This window comes from Chaetodon auriga, chromosome 3 (genome assembly GCF_051107435.1).
Source record: "Chaetodon auriga isolate fChaAug3 chromosome 3, fChaAug3.hap1, whole genome shotgun sequence".
Classification (NCBI taxonomy): Eukaryota; Metazoa; Chordata; class Actinopteri; order Chaetodontiformes; family Chaetodontidae; genus Chaetodon; species Chaetodon auriga.
In genome coordinates, this window is record NC_135076.1 from 371671 (window position 1) to 385479 (window position 13809).

The 13809-nt window shown below is 40.7% G+C and overlaps 1 long non-coding RNA gene across 1 annotated transcript; it reads left to right on the forward strand.

The window, feature by feature from the left end:
* Nucleotides 1-8047: 8047 nt before the first annotated feature.
* On the forward strand, nt 8048-13314 carry LOC143318440 (uncharacterized). The gene is made up of 3 exons (XR_013077003.1): nt 8048-8426; nt 10731-10808; nt 11494-13314. It is a non-coding gene; the product is annotated as an uncharacterized LOC143318440 (long non-coding RNA).
* Nucleotides 13315-13809: the final 495 nt, after the last annotated feature.

Below are 13809 nucleotides of genomic sequence, written 5' to 3' on the forward strand. Positions count from 1 at the left end.
AGTTGTGTAGCAGTAGACAAACTATTCTGAGCCAAAATACCAGTGTAAAAGAAAACAAATTTAACTGCATTACTAGCTGTAGGTACTATGGGTCTCACACAGTTTCACAGTCAACCCAGAAAACCATGCAGAGCAAGCTAAATCCACATGACATTGAATCAGCACCAATAATTTCTTTGCAGAAAAATCTAAATGCTTTGTCTTGCGATATAAAAACTTAAACTTACAGGCACATTTGGCTAAAACTTTGGCTGCAATAGATTCACCAATAAGTGATTGATTCAGTGTTAGACCCAGATATGTGACACTTGATTTAGGCACAATTTCAGACCCATTACATATCGCTTTTAAAGTATTTGATTTTGCCAACTTCCTTTTTGTACCTTTTTGTAAGATTGATTCAGTCTTGCCCTGATGCATAGAGAGCCTATTGTCCACAAGCCACTGGTTGACAGACTCAAGCTCAATACAAAGAGTATTTTCAATGTCTTTAACATTACACCCTGGGACAAGTAAAGCAGAATCATCGGCATATAATAACAATTTGCACTGTACCACAGCTGACATGTCATTTATGTACAATAAAAATAACAGGGGCCCCAGGATCAAGCCTTGTGGCACCCTGCATACTATACTCTGTGAATCAGAGAGGGTCCCTCAACATTGCATACTTGTGTCCTATCTGTTTGGAAAGAAGAGAACCATTTGAGTGCTTTTTGCAGGTCAAGTAGAAGCATACCAACAGAATTCCCTAGATCTAAATTCTGACGCACATAGTCAAAGAGGTGAACAAGACAGGTGTCAGTAGAACGTGCAGCTCTAAAACCAGATTGGAGCATATAATGGATCATGCCTGATAAGATACTCCTCAAGCTGTTCATACACAAGATGCTCAAAAATCTTTGATGTGGTTGACAGAATTGAGACTGGCCTATAATTCCCAACATCAGCTCTGCTATTTTTCTTAAAGACAGGAACCACCCGAGCATTCTTCATATTGTTTGGAAAAACACCCTGAATTATGGACAGATTATAACATGAGTAAGAATACTAGATGTAACCTCAGCACTATCCCTAAGAAACCTGGAGGGGATAAGGTAAAAGCCAGTGGCCTTATTCACTGACAGGGTGGAGAGGCTCACTCTTACTTTATCCTCTGAGACAGGACTTATTGCAAATGCATCAGCAGAGACATTTTTGCTTCTATAAAAGGAGTTAACAAATGATTTGCCATATTTATCAAAAGCACCTGGCAATTTACTGACCAGACTGGAAGCAACGGTAGTAAAGTAATGGTTAAAATTGCAGGCAATCTGCCACTTATCAAAATACATCTCATTTTCAATAATAAGCCCAGCTTTATCAGACTTTGATTTGGATTTTGCTGTTGATCCCATATCATTTAGAACTTTCCATAGTTTTTTTTAGGCTGTTTTGCATTTGCAGTAATGGAATCAGAAAAAAAAAAAAATAAAATAAATCAGACTTTGCCTGTTATTCTTTGCAACTAACTTGATTTCTAAGATTAGCATAAGAGTTGTAGTCAGCTGGTAGTTTAGACTTTTTAAACTTTATGAAACATCTATTACGTTGTCTGATCAGATCAACGATTTCAGATGTCATCCAACATGCACTTCTATGCTTAATTCTTGTTTCCCTCATTGGTGCAACTTTATCAAGAACAGCTATGAACAAATCCCAAGCCTTATCAATATCATTACATTCGAGCACATCCGATCAGTCTCTCTCAGAATTTGATTGAACACCTCAGCAGAGTACTGTTTAGTACATCTGTATTTGCGTGTGCAAAAAACTGCATTGTGATCATTTCACCTGTGGTCGGAGATGGGCCAGGACCAGCCTCTCCAGCACCTTCATCATGAGCGATGTAAGGGCAATGGGTTGGTAGTCATTGGGACCAGATGGAGATTTCTTCTTTGGAACAGGAACCGCGCAGGATGTCTTCAACAGCAGGCTCAGGCTCAGGTTGAAGAGGTGACCCATGATCATGGACAGCTGGCTGGCACAAGTCCTCAGGACTCTGGAACTAATGCTGTCAGGGCCAGCAGCCTTGCCCAGGTGCAGCATCTCTGGCTGTCCTCTTACCTTACAAAACTCTGCTGGAGTGCTACTACACCAGCAACCACAGTGAGAGAGGGTATATGAAGAGGATGTGGGACCTATGGATGCTTCGAAACCCCACATCCAATGAAGACTGCAAAGCAACTTGTGACCCAGTGCTCTAATATCCGTAAGAACAACCTACTGTCACAATTAGAGATTGATGAGGTACAATGTGCCTCATCCATGGTACAAAGATGCTACGGCAAGGGGGAGCCAGGACGACAGGTCAGTGCAGGGATGACATCTGCATCCCTGAATAACGAGATTGGGTACCAAGCCCCAAGAAGCACAGACACCCTGAACAAAAGGGCAGCTGACCTGAGAGAACAGATAACAGAATCCTGGGGGAACACAGCTACCTACCTGCCAAGGCTAAGAGACAAAGTACCAGATGAATCTCTAATGGCAATGATGACTATATCCCAGTAACCATCACTGAGACCAATCAGCTGATGTATGCAGCGGCAACAGTCATCTATGCATGCTAGGCTACAAGATGAACAGCAGTAGCCGGAAGGAGCAGGGGAACCCTCCATGGAAAAGGAGACTGGATCAAGATCACAGCAACGAGGAGGGAGGTTAGCTTGCTAACTGAGCTACAGAAAGGTGTAAAGATCAGCAGGGTAATGCCAAGGAGATACAACAAGCTGTCCATAGATGAAGCTCTGGAGACTGCCAAGCAGAGGCTCACAGCTCTGGCTACCCACCTTAAGAGATACAGCAGAGAAGCCAAGACCAGGAGAATAAATAGACTGTTCTCCAACAACCCAGCTAAGGTCTACTCTGAATGGCAAGGTAGTAAGAAGATGCAGATAGATACACCAAAGTCTGAAAATGAGCTCTACTGGAAGAGTATCTGGGAAAAGGAGGCATCGCATAACACCAATGCCCAGTGGTTGCACGAATTGAAAGCAGACCACAGTAGCCTCCCAGAACAGGAACCAGTAGAAATTACCACTGCAGACATTCAAGAAAGAGTGTCTAAGATGAAGAGATGGACAGCATCTGGGCCCGACATGATCCACGCCTACTGGCTCAAAAAGCTAACTGCACTCCACGAACGACTGGCAGCACAGATGAATCAGCTGCTAAGATCAGGAACCCACCCAGAGTGGCTGACCCAAGTCCGTACAGTCCTCATCATGAAGGACCCACAGAAGGTACCATCCAACTGCCGGCCTATAACCTGCCTGAGTACAGCATGGAAGCTCCTGTCAGGCATCATAGCGGCTAAGATGAGCAGGCACATGGATCAGTACATGAGTAGAACACAGAAAGGAATTGGCAACAACACCAGAGGAGCCAAACACCAACTACTGGTTCACAGGGCAGTCACCCAGGACTGTAAGACCAGAAGTACCAACCTTTGCACAGCCTGGATTGACTACAAGAAGGCCTATGACTCGATGCCACACACATGGATACTGGAGTGCCTAGACCTGTATAAGATCAACAGGACACTTAGAGCCTTCATCAAGAACTCGATGGGGTTGTGGAAGACAACTCTGGAAGCCAACTCACAGCCAATTGCAGAAATGAGCAACAAATGTGGTATATACCAAGGAGATGCACTGTCTTCCCTGCTGTTCTGCATAGGCCTAAATCCCCTCAGCCAGATCATCACCAAGAGTGGCTTTGGATACCGATTCCGAAGTGGGCTACAATCAGCCACCTCCTCTACATGGATGACATCAAGCTGTATGCCAAGAGTGAGTGTGAGATTGACTCCCTCACTCACCAGGATATACAGCAATGACATCGGGATGTCATTCGGACTGGATAAGTGTGGATGGATGGTGTGCAGAAGGGGGAAGATGATCGCCACTGAAGGGGTTGAACTTCCTGAAGGCAACATAGCAGATGTTCAGGACAGCTACAAATACCTGGGGATCCAACAGGCAAACGGCAATTATGAGAAGGCAACATGGAGAACAGCCACAGCCAAATACCTTCAGAGGGTGAGGCAGGTCCTGAAGAGTCAGCTGAATGGCAAGAACAAGATCCAGGCAATACACACCTACGCCCTGCCACTAATCAGATACCCTGCTGGTATAATATCCTGGCCACTGGAAGAAATGGAAGCCACTGATATCAAGACAAGGAAGCTCCTTACGAAGTAAGTCCAGTGTCCTGAGGCTACACACTAAAGACAGGAGGCCGTGGACTAGTGGGCATCGGAGCCACTATGCAGGAGGAAACAGCAAGCCTCTAGGAGTACATTAGGAAGATGACCCCCAATGATGACCTGCTGAATGAATGCCTCAAGCAGCAGAAGCCCAGTGAGGAGGAGCCAGAAGGGTTGGCATGGACAGACAAGCCCCTGCATGGAATGTACCATTGACAGCTTGAGGAAGTGGCTGACATAGCGAAAACATACCAGTGGTTGGAAAAGGCTAAACATATTTAGGGTCTTTTGTCTCTCCAACATGTGTGTGGTAAATTATGCAAATTTGTTGATGACATCAGCTACTGACTACTGGGGAGTCGCAACACTGCGCGAGCGTGAGTCCCTGCCGCACTCGTTAATCAGCAGCCTGGTAGAGCTAGACCTGTGGTCAACTTTCAGCTACCCTCTCCCCAAAAAATGGCTAAACGGACAGTGGACTTTGAAAACAGGGGTTTTCAAGGCAGGTGGGAGGCAGAGTTTGTGTTCGCGGACATGAAGGACCACCACACTGGTGAGTCTACATAGATCATTATATTTGAGGCTGTAGTATTTTCATGAGGATTCTTGCTGCATGGCAGTGCTTTAATGGTGTCATTAATTCTTTTTTCTGTGCCCTCATTTGCAGCAAAGCTAATGAAGTTAGTCAAACATACCCTGTCTTAGTTTAAACAAAAGTCATCATTGCAACTGTCATCCACATTGTGATATCTCTCCATTTTATTTATTAGGTTGCTGTAGCTGGCTAAAGCTGATCCTGTTGATCCCTGCTGTTCACACAATACCTCATACTGCATCAAGTTAATGTCCCAGAGTTATCTCTTGCAACTGTTTTGTATTAGCAATTTTTGTCCAATGGCTGCATTCATTGTCAAAGGCAGCTTGGGCTTGGGCTGACATGCTGAGGTAAGCATATTGTCTCATGTTCTGTTCCTGTGTTGCTGGTAGTGTACTTTTTCTGCTCTTGATTTTCTCCGTTAAAACTGCTTTTTTTTTCATTGCAGCAAATTACCTGCTGTACATTTCAACTATTTCTGCTCAAGCCCTTAAAGCTCTCTCTCTCTTTAATGACTTTCTTGCTAATTCCACTGTTTTCACACTCTTATCTGCTAGCTACTTTATCTTAGCAAGTAGCGATGACTCTGTCTCTTTTAATTCTTTTTCTTTTTCTCTCTCCTTCTCCTGCTGGTACTGGTACAGGTAATTAATATAGTTTATTTGCTGTGTTAGAAGTATGACAACTCCACACTGTAGAAAATTAAACATAAGCTGTTGGTGCTGTTGTAGCCCTCAGTAGCTGGTGCAGACTGACAAAGTGTAGCTCCTGCTTCCTTGGCACCTTGAAAGCAGTGAGGAAACCAGGGAGGCTGGGTTACTGTTAAGGAAACGAATCTCTGAGTAGTTTTCTCTGGGCCCCTACCAGATTTGACTATATTTAGCTGCATGTCATCATTCTACCACTGGCTGCTTAGATGACGACCAGTAAATGATGTGGGCTTTGTAGATATTTGGCAGACTTTCTAGGGAAGCCCGGTACTTTGTTGCGCTTTTGATGAAGCTGCTTTCATTTCTAGAAATCTGACTGAGTTCATGAGTGAACCAAAACCATGACAACCCAGAGTTGAGACCAGGATGCAAATATACAGTCCTACTCTCTTCTCTGTGTTTCCATTAGAGCAGCTACCTAACCATGGAGACTGCATCTGCCCCACAACCACTTTGACTGAGTCAGAAGTAAACAGAGATGGAATTACACATACACTCTAAAAAGTAATTCAGTGGCTTTGTATATATTACAATAAGAAACAACTATACTACCTTAATAAAATCTCTGAAACACATTCAGTTGATTGTTTGAGTTGGATATACCAAATTAAATGCCTAAAAATTTAACAGGTAATTTTACCTTAACTTTACATTTATTATTTAAGTTTATTTCATTGAAATAAATTAGCATTTGGTTAACAAACTATATTTTGGAAATATCCTTAATTTGTTTGGTAAATTTCATTCAGATTATTTGGAAAGGACTAATTATACTGATCAGTTTCAGTAACTGCAGTTATTACTCATTCAAAATCAATTTCCTTAATCTTCTTAAGTGACTTATTACTTTAAGCAAGTTTCACTTGAATATGAACACTTCAGTCGCGTGCAAAGAGCGGTCTCGCAGGATACCTGACTTATCTTATCTGCCCACTTTTTGACCGGGAGACCTGCTGGAAAGTTCACTTCTGTGATGCTAAGAGCAACTGGAAGACCCGCTCTCAAAGCATGGTAAGTAGCAAGCTAGCAAGCCTTATTATTGTTATCAAGTCATTAATAATTACTCTGTCTTCTTGCATACATAACTTATAGGGTGTAATTTCTAAATGCTGTTGCAGCCTGCTGGTGTAAGTTAGCTAGTTAGCTGAACTTCTTCTGCACAATCGACGTGACTGTATGTAGTCTATTTATTCAGACCACCGAACTGTTGTGGGTAACGCTCGGTTTATACGACGATATAAAATCATGTGCAAAATGTTATGCTTATTATTTTAGAACATGTACACGGCACCATTGTTGTTGTCATTTTCTGAGGTTGGCGCATTTATCACGAGGTGGAGCAAGCGTATCAGAAAAAGAAGCGGACAGGATGTAACAATGGTGCCACAGAAATGGCATTTTCAGATCTTTGCGCTCTGGGGCCTAGGTTCAGAAATGAACGAGGCTGAAGTTGGCATCCAATTAAGTGTAACAGTTCTAGACCTGGACCTGCTCTAATGTGGTCTAGATGAGAAAAAAGCGATGAAATGCGCCTTTTTTGCATTTTCACAAATAGGATAAAGGTTTCAAAAATAAGAGACTGTGTTTTTATGAATGTCTAGGCTCTGTGGAATAATTCAGTCCAGATTTGAGGAGTCTAAGTGTAGCGGTTCTAGACCTGGACCTGCTCTAATGTGGTCTAGATGAGAAAAAAGCGGTGAAATGCACCTTTTTTGCATTTTCACAAATAGAATAAAGGTTTCACAAATCAAAGACTGTGTTTTTATGAATGTATAGACTCTGTTTGATAATCTAGTCCAGATTTGAGAAGCGTAAGTAAGGTTTTATATCAGGAACAGGTCTAATGTGATGTAGATCAGAAAAAGACATAGAAATACATCTTTTACATTTTACTGTGAGTTACACACATTAGAGAGTAGATCTACAATTAAAATAAATAAAATCCTGGTTTTTGAATGAATTAAATACCGTTGCAATCTAGGGTTGATTCTCTTTTCATCCTCCTACAATGTTTCATGCTCTCAGTTCATGAATTAGGAAAACGACTGAATACCGCCATCTACAGGCGTTATGACACTTTTAAGGTGGACCGGAAGATTCCAATCAGAAGCTGTGAATCGGATGCCAACTTCAGCCTCGTCAGAAATGACGCCGCCTTAGTGTGGATGATACATGGGTTTGATGAACTATTTAGGCCTGGGCTCGTCTTCATGTGGATGGGGCTTAAGTTGTCATTTCTGAGACTGTAACTGTTTTTGTTGTGTGGACTAAATCAATGCACTGCATATAGTTCTGCAATTAAAAACAATATTATTTTACCTATTTTGAATATAAAAAAAATATGTATAGTGGTTGTTGCTGCGGTCATTTTATAGGAAACAATGTGAAACGGGCGTGTTTTGGACCCAAATGCAGTACAACGGAGAGCAGGAACAGTTGGTAATGACCAAAGCCGCTGATGACGAGGAGGAAGCTCCGCAGCCGAAGAAACAGCTGATCGCGCGGCGGTGCCGGCGGGCAGCGGAGTAACTTCCTTCAGCCGCTGATGACGAGGAGGAAGCTCCGCAGCCGAAGAAACAGCTGATCGAGCAGCGGTGCCGGCGAGCAGCGGAGTAACTTACTTCAGCCGCTGATGTCAAGGAGGGAGCTCCGCAGCCTGAAGAAACAGCTGATCGAGCAGCGGTGCCGGCGAGGAGAGAGCAGAGGAGTAGTCGGAGGCAGGCAGGGGGGTCGAAGCCAGATGAGCAGTCCACGGGAGAAGAAGTACCGATGGGGAGCAGGCAAGAGGAAAGCCGAAGCCAGGCGGATGAATCGTTTCCAGCAGAGCAGTCAGACACCTGAGGCAGAGCACGAAGTCGGGGACGGAAGGCAGGTAAGTTTACCGGGAGGCAGACGAGGAGAGCAGGTCGGGGACAGGCAAAGTCGGCAACGGGTGATCAAACAGGATAACGCTGGAAAGTCTCGCATACTGCAGAAGAACAATCTGGCAACGAGTGAGAGTGCTGGAGAGGCTTATATGCAGGGCTGATTATGATGAGCTGCAGCTGAGTCGGCAGGTGAGCAGAGTAGAGCTGATGAGGTGGGCGCGGCTGGCAGGTAGAGTGGAGCAGAGGGAGTGAGAGTGGAAAAAACACTGCAGCTGAGTGATCGGAGGTGGATGAGAGACCGAGATTGTGACACAATGTTATACAACATTCAGCCAAAACCTTAAACCTGGTACCTGGTTTTAATGTTGTGATGTATATCCAATCTAGATATTAAGTTAAACAGCTTGCCACAGTATGGTAATACAAATGTCCTACCTTTTCTTATGAAACTAATGATTTATTACTATTATTATTCTAATAAGGAGTTATATATTTTATTTTTGAGTGTCCTACTTGCTAAAGGTCTTACCATATTTTGGGGTGAATACTTGATGATGGCTAGAACATGTAATGTTGCACATTCACCTAACAATTTTTTCAAAATGAAAGTCTCTGCTGTCTCATCGTCTTTGCATGTGTATATGTGCCACTCCTAGTCCATTGATGGTGATAGTGATGGTGACGAGTGCTGCATCCATTTGAGGCCAGTGTAAACATCTACGAAGTGCAGAAGGTGAAAGCATTTAAGGTCACTCTGACTAGTTGATTGTGGTCTGATTTGATGCTGCGTTCAGTGATGGGAATTTAATTTGCATGCGGTCTCAAGTTAAGATAGTGACTGTCCAGTATCGTGTTGAATTTCAGTGAACAGAATTTTTTTGATGATATGATCACTCTGCAACTTTCTGTTTTCCAAATGAATGATAACTCTATCAATATAATTATGACATCAGTCATTTTCAGAAAGTCCCATTGTTGGAGTGTTTGGAGCACAGTTGTCTTGTAAAGCATGTTAAATATTTTTTACTCTGTTTACAGCACCAACACTGCTAAGGGAGAGAATTTGGATAAAGACAACAAAGAGAGAAATGTCACACATTTATTATTGTGTTCAAGGACCATTAAATGTGCAAACATTGAAACAAGGATCCCAATGTATTGTATTGCATAGTTTAGTTTATACAAGTTCAGGAAAGCAACAAGTAAGCAAATGAGTTGCACCTTTTGATTTCGACCATGCTTGACTGCATTGGTCAGGGAGTATTAATTGGAAACACAAACTGTAAAGATAAAATGTCTAGGATATAGTAGTATTAATTGTTACCAACTATATCCACCATTGGGTCATTGATACGATATTATGCATTTACAGTACCTCTGTCGGGCTGCAGATAACAACTGTTTTGATAGTTGATTAATCTATCAATTGATGAAACAACTAATCAGCTAATCGGATTATACGAACATCGCAAAATTACTCAATGGCACTAAATCAGTCTTTAAATTTAGCTGGAGGCTGTTTTAGGGACGTTTTGGTGCGTCATTTTAATCATTTGTTTGGTGAGATTTAGGTATGGTTAAGCAGGGTTGCACATATCATTTCTTCTCTCAGTTGAGGGTCTATATATCCACTGCAATTGTAGTTGGCTAACCAGAACTGACTGTGGTCCTGAAAGTGTGGTCCAGACCAGCAGCTACTACTACTTGTTTTTATTGTTATGTCTTTGTGTCTGCCGCCACCATTTTGAAATGTTTTTTTTTTTTTTTTTTTTTTTTTTTTTTAACCATCAGTTCCTGGTTGCTCTTACATATGCACTACTGTCAGAGGTAATAAGGAGGTGAGATGGTTCACTCCTTAGTTACTTCCATCATCACCTCTGGAAAAACTATGTTTAGTTGTGTGCATAGGTTAATTAGTTGTAACCAACTAATAATTGACAATTAAATATTTAGGCAGCTAATTTTGTCACTTATTATTGTCAACTACGTTTATTAGTTGTTGCACCCCTAAATCTCTGCCTTGTCTATTGCCATTGCAAATCTGTGTCATGAATGCAACAACTCTGTGGGTGCTAGAGAAAGAAGCCTATTGATGTTGTTGGCCACATGATTTCTTCTGGTGCAATCATCATGCCAGTTTGCGAATACAGCAACTTTTTACTGTTGGATTAAGCATGTTTCCCTAGTGTTTTTTTTCCACACATTTGCGTGATTAATCATATTAGTTCCAAAAAATACATAGATAGAAGTAGCAATGAAATTACTCTGTTTGCTCCCTATGATAACACTATTTATCGTTGCTTATTCAGGTGTCAACTTATGGATGACAGTGTAAGCTCTGCACATTTGTGGCTTCATCCAAAGGGGCACTTTTGAAGCATCACCGAGTGAGTCATGGTACTTTTGGCCGTGGATATTCAGTACCCTGTCTTCATTTAAACTGTCCTTGTTCCTTCAAGACATGGGGTGGTTTGTGCACACATTAATATAGATCTTGCACGAAACTGAACAATGTGAAGTTGTGCAATATTTCATATGTCAAATTTGTGACTCATCCCATATATATATAATACAAAAGACTATTTCCAACATATTAATTTTCACTTGAAAAAACATGAAACAGTAGAATGTGCTTTTGAGGGGTGTGATTTCAAGACAAACATATATGGGACTTATTTAACACACAGAAGTCGAAAACACAAATGCTATTCATGTAAAGATTTCAAGGCTAATGTGATAGCAAAACATCCAGTTGTTACTGAAAATGAAAATAACTTTCCTTTGTTGGAATTAGATGCTCATTTGGATATAGATAATGCCTCAGAGTTGGGTTAGGTTTGGGTTTGGGTTGGTTGGTTGCATTAGCTTCCTCCTATTCTTCTGCATGACACACCAATTTTTTTCTACGTCTTGTTTTTATTCTTATCTACTTGTCTCCCCAAATACCAGCATTCTATAAGGTTGATGTTTGATTTGTCTAATGTCAATTCCTTTGAAGTTGGTAGAATAAAGCAAAATTAAACTTGAATGCGTGGAATAATGTTAGATGTATAAAGACCTTCTGTTTTGCAGGCTGGAATCCCCATTTAGCAAACAGGAGAGGTCATCATCTGATGTCTCATCTGAGAGAAGATGCAAGCGCCTTGAAAAAGTAAGTTACACTGAGGAAATTGACTGACCTACACCTTAAATGTTTCAGTTTTTTACTTTTCAGTATGGACATGAACAATGCAATGCTTTGTGTGGTAATAAAGTAGATTGTGTTTGTTCATTATGGAACTTAGATGAAGATCTTGACATATGTTAAAGCAATCCTGAGGTTTTGTTTAATAAATGAGCAGTGAGGGACCACTTTTGTGTCCCATGAAGACTTAAAATGAGTTGTAACCAGTTATCTTTATGTCTGCGGGACGCTGCTTATACACCTGTCAGTGTACAAGAGGAGCTGGGAGATGAAGTGATGAAGATTTACGTGCTGTGCAACCAAGATGGGTCAGTTGATGAACCCGCTGATGTAGGGATTGTAATTGAGGGTGTTACTGTCCTCAGAAGCCTTGGCGATCTTAGCAGAGCTTGCTGTTATCTACTGGGACTAACCTATGCCTTGAATCTGAGCTACCCCAAGAAGCTCAGATGTAATTCTGAGGTATTTCAAAAAGTACTGATGGGCCTTGATCCAGGAAATCTGTCGACTAAAGTTCAGAGACTGAAAAATTACCTGTGTACCTAGATTACTGTACTCTGACTACTCTTCAGCAGTATGCCCTGATATCATGTGTCTTTTTCATTTGCAAGGTAAGCCAAGAAAAAGATTTCATTCTGGACTGTTGTTATATTACTTGCAGTTCAACCGTATGCAGAGTTCAGTTGGCAAGAAAAAACTGGTTGAAAGTTGATATATAAAAGGCTGGACAGTTTTACAATTGTATAATTAAAACCTTTCTTGATACTTTGTGTTGACTTTTATTTAAGTGCAAATTCGTTCCCATTGTTCTTATGCATTTAACAAATGTGTTAATGACAAACTTTCACTCTGGATGGTTATTGTTCGATGATGTGTTACTTAAAGGACCAATATGTATCTCTGACTTGTAGCATTTAAAATGGGTACTGCAATCCAAATTCAGACAGTGGAGAGAGCTGTCTCTGCTTGCCTCATTGTCCCCAGACCTGAAGCTCATGCAGATCAGGAACACTGAAGCTTCAGGAGCAAGGCTGAAACTGTAAAACTACTAAATGTCAAGTCCTGCACATTGAGTTGATAAGCTACTGTATAGGACATGTTTTTTTTCGGTCGGGTAGAATTAGTTATATCTCAACCAGTTCACTGCCCGCTTACATAATTCCAACACCTTTCACATCAGGCTGTGGAAATGTGCCACATAGTGCCTTAACAATGCATATCTACTCCTTACCCGCTCTGGTCAAAATAAAAATGAGAATGGAAATTTAGAAGGAGGATATACTGGTTATTGCATGTCAGAGAAGTCTGGATCTCAACATAGCATGTTTCCTTAATCTCTGATGATATATTAAGGTCATTTTATGATTTAGTACAGTAGAAATTACATATTGGTCCTATAACTTTTAAGCGTTTTAAGTGCTTTTTACTGTTAATTGTACATTTTGGCCATTTTCAGAGTTCAGTCTGCAGAGCAATTCTGCCTGGTGGTCTCACATTGTCATTAGCAAGAAAAAAAACTTTTGGCTTTTCTTGATAGTTTGTGGTGACTATGTTTGATTGAAATGCCCATTGTTCTTGATGCATTAATGCAGAGTTATTTTTTGTAGCATTGGCATTGTAAACCAGGTTAAATTTTGGTTTAATAAATGCTTTCTTAAAATGTTACTATGTGTACATTTTTTTTAAATTAGCAATTGATTCCATTAAAGTATTCCTGGAGTAAAAGATAAAATACAATTTTAAAATTAAGTAAGTACAACCTAATTATTTTGATAATTAATCATCACAACATTTAGTAAAATTAGCACATATGTTTGGTTTGGATCTACTTTGCATTTGTAATTTTATGTACTTATTTTTTTGTGGTTTTCGACTTATGAGGCACAATTGCATTGACTCAGAATTTTTATTATATCTACTCAATTGTTTCACGTCATGGTACTAAATGTAGTTAGTTAGATATACTATGCTAGATATATTTTTACTTAGATTTACCAAGATCATAAAGTATATTTAAATGATTTCGCAACTTTTTAATTTACTCAATATTTGTAAGTGTAAAAATGTTTCACCAAAGAAATTGAGTAGAGCACAGTAAAAGTTTTGAGAGTGTGGTGGTGGTGGTGGTGTTAGTGGTGGTGTTTTGTTGTTGCAGCTGTTATGTCCATATTTCATAATGTTAAGTAATACAATAAAAACATTTG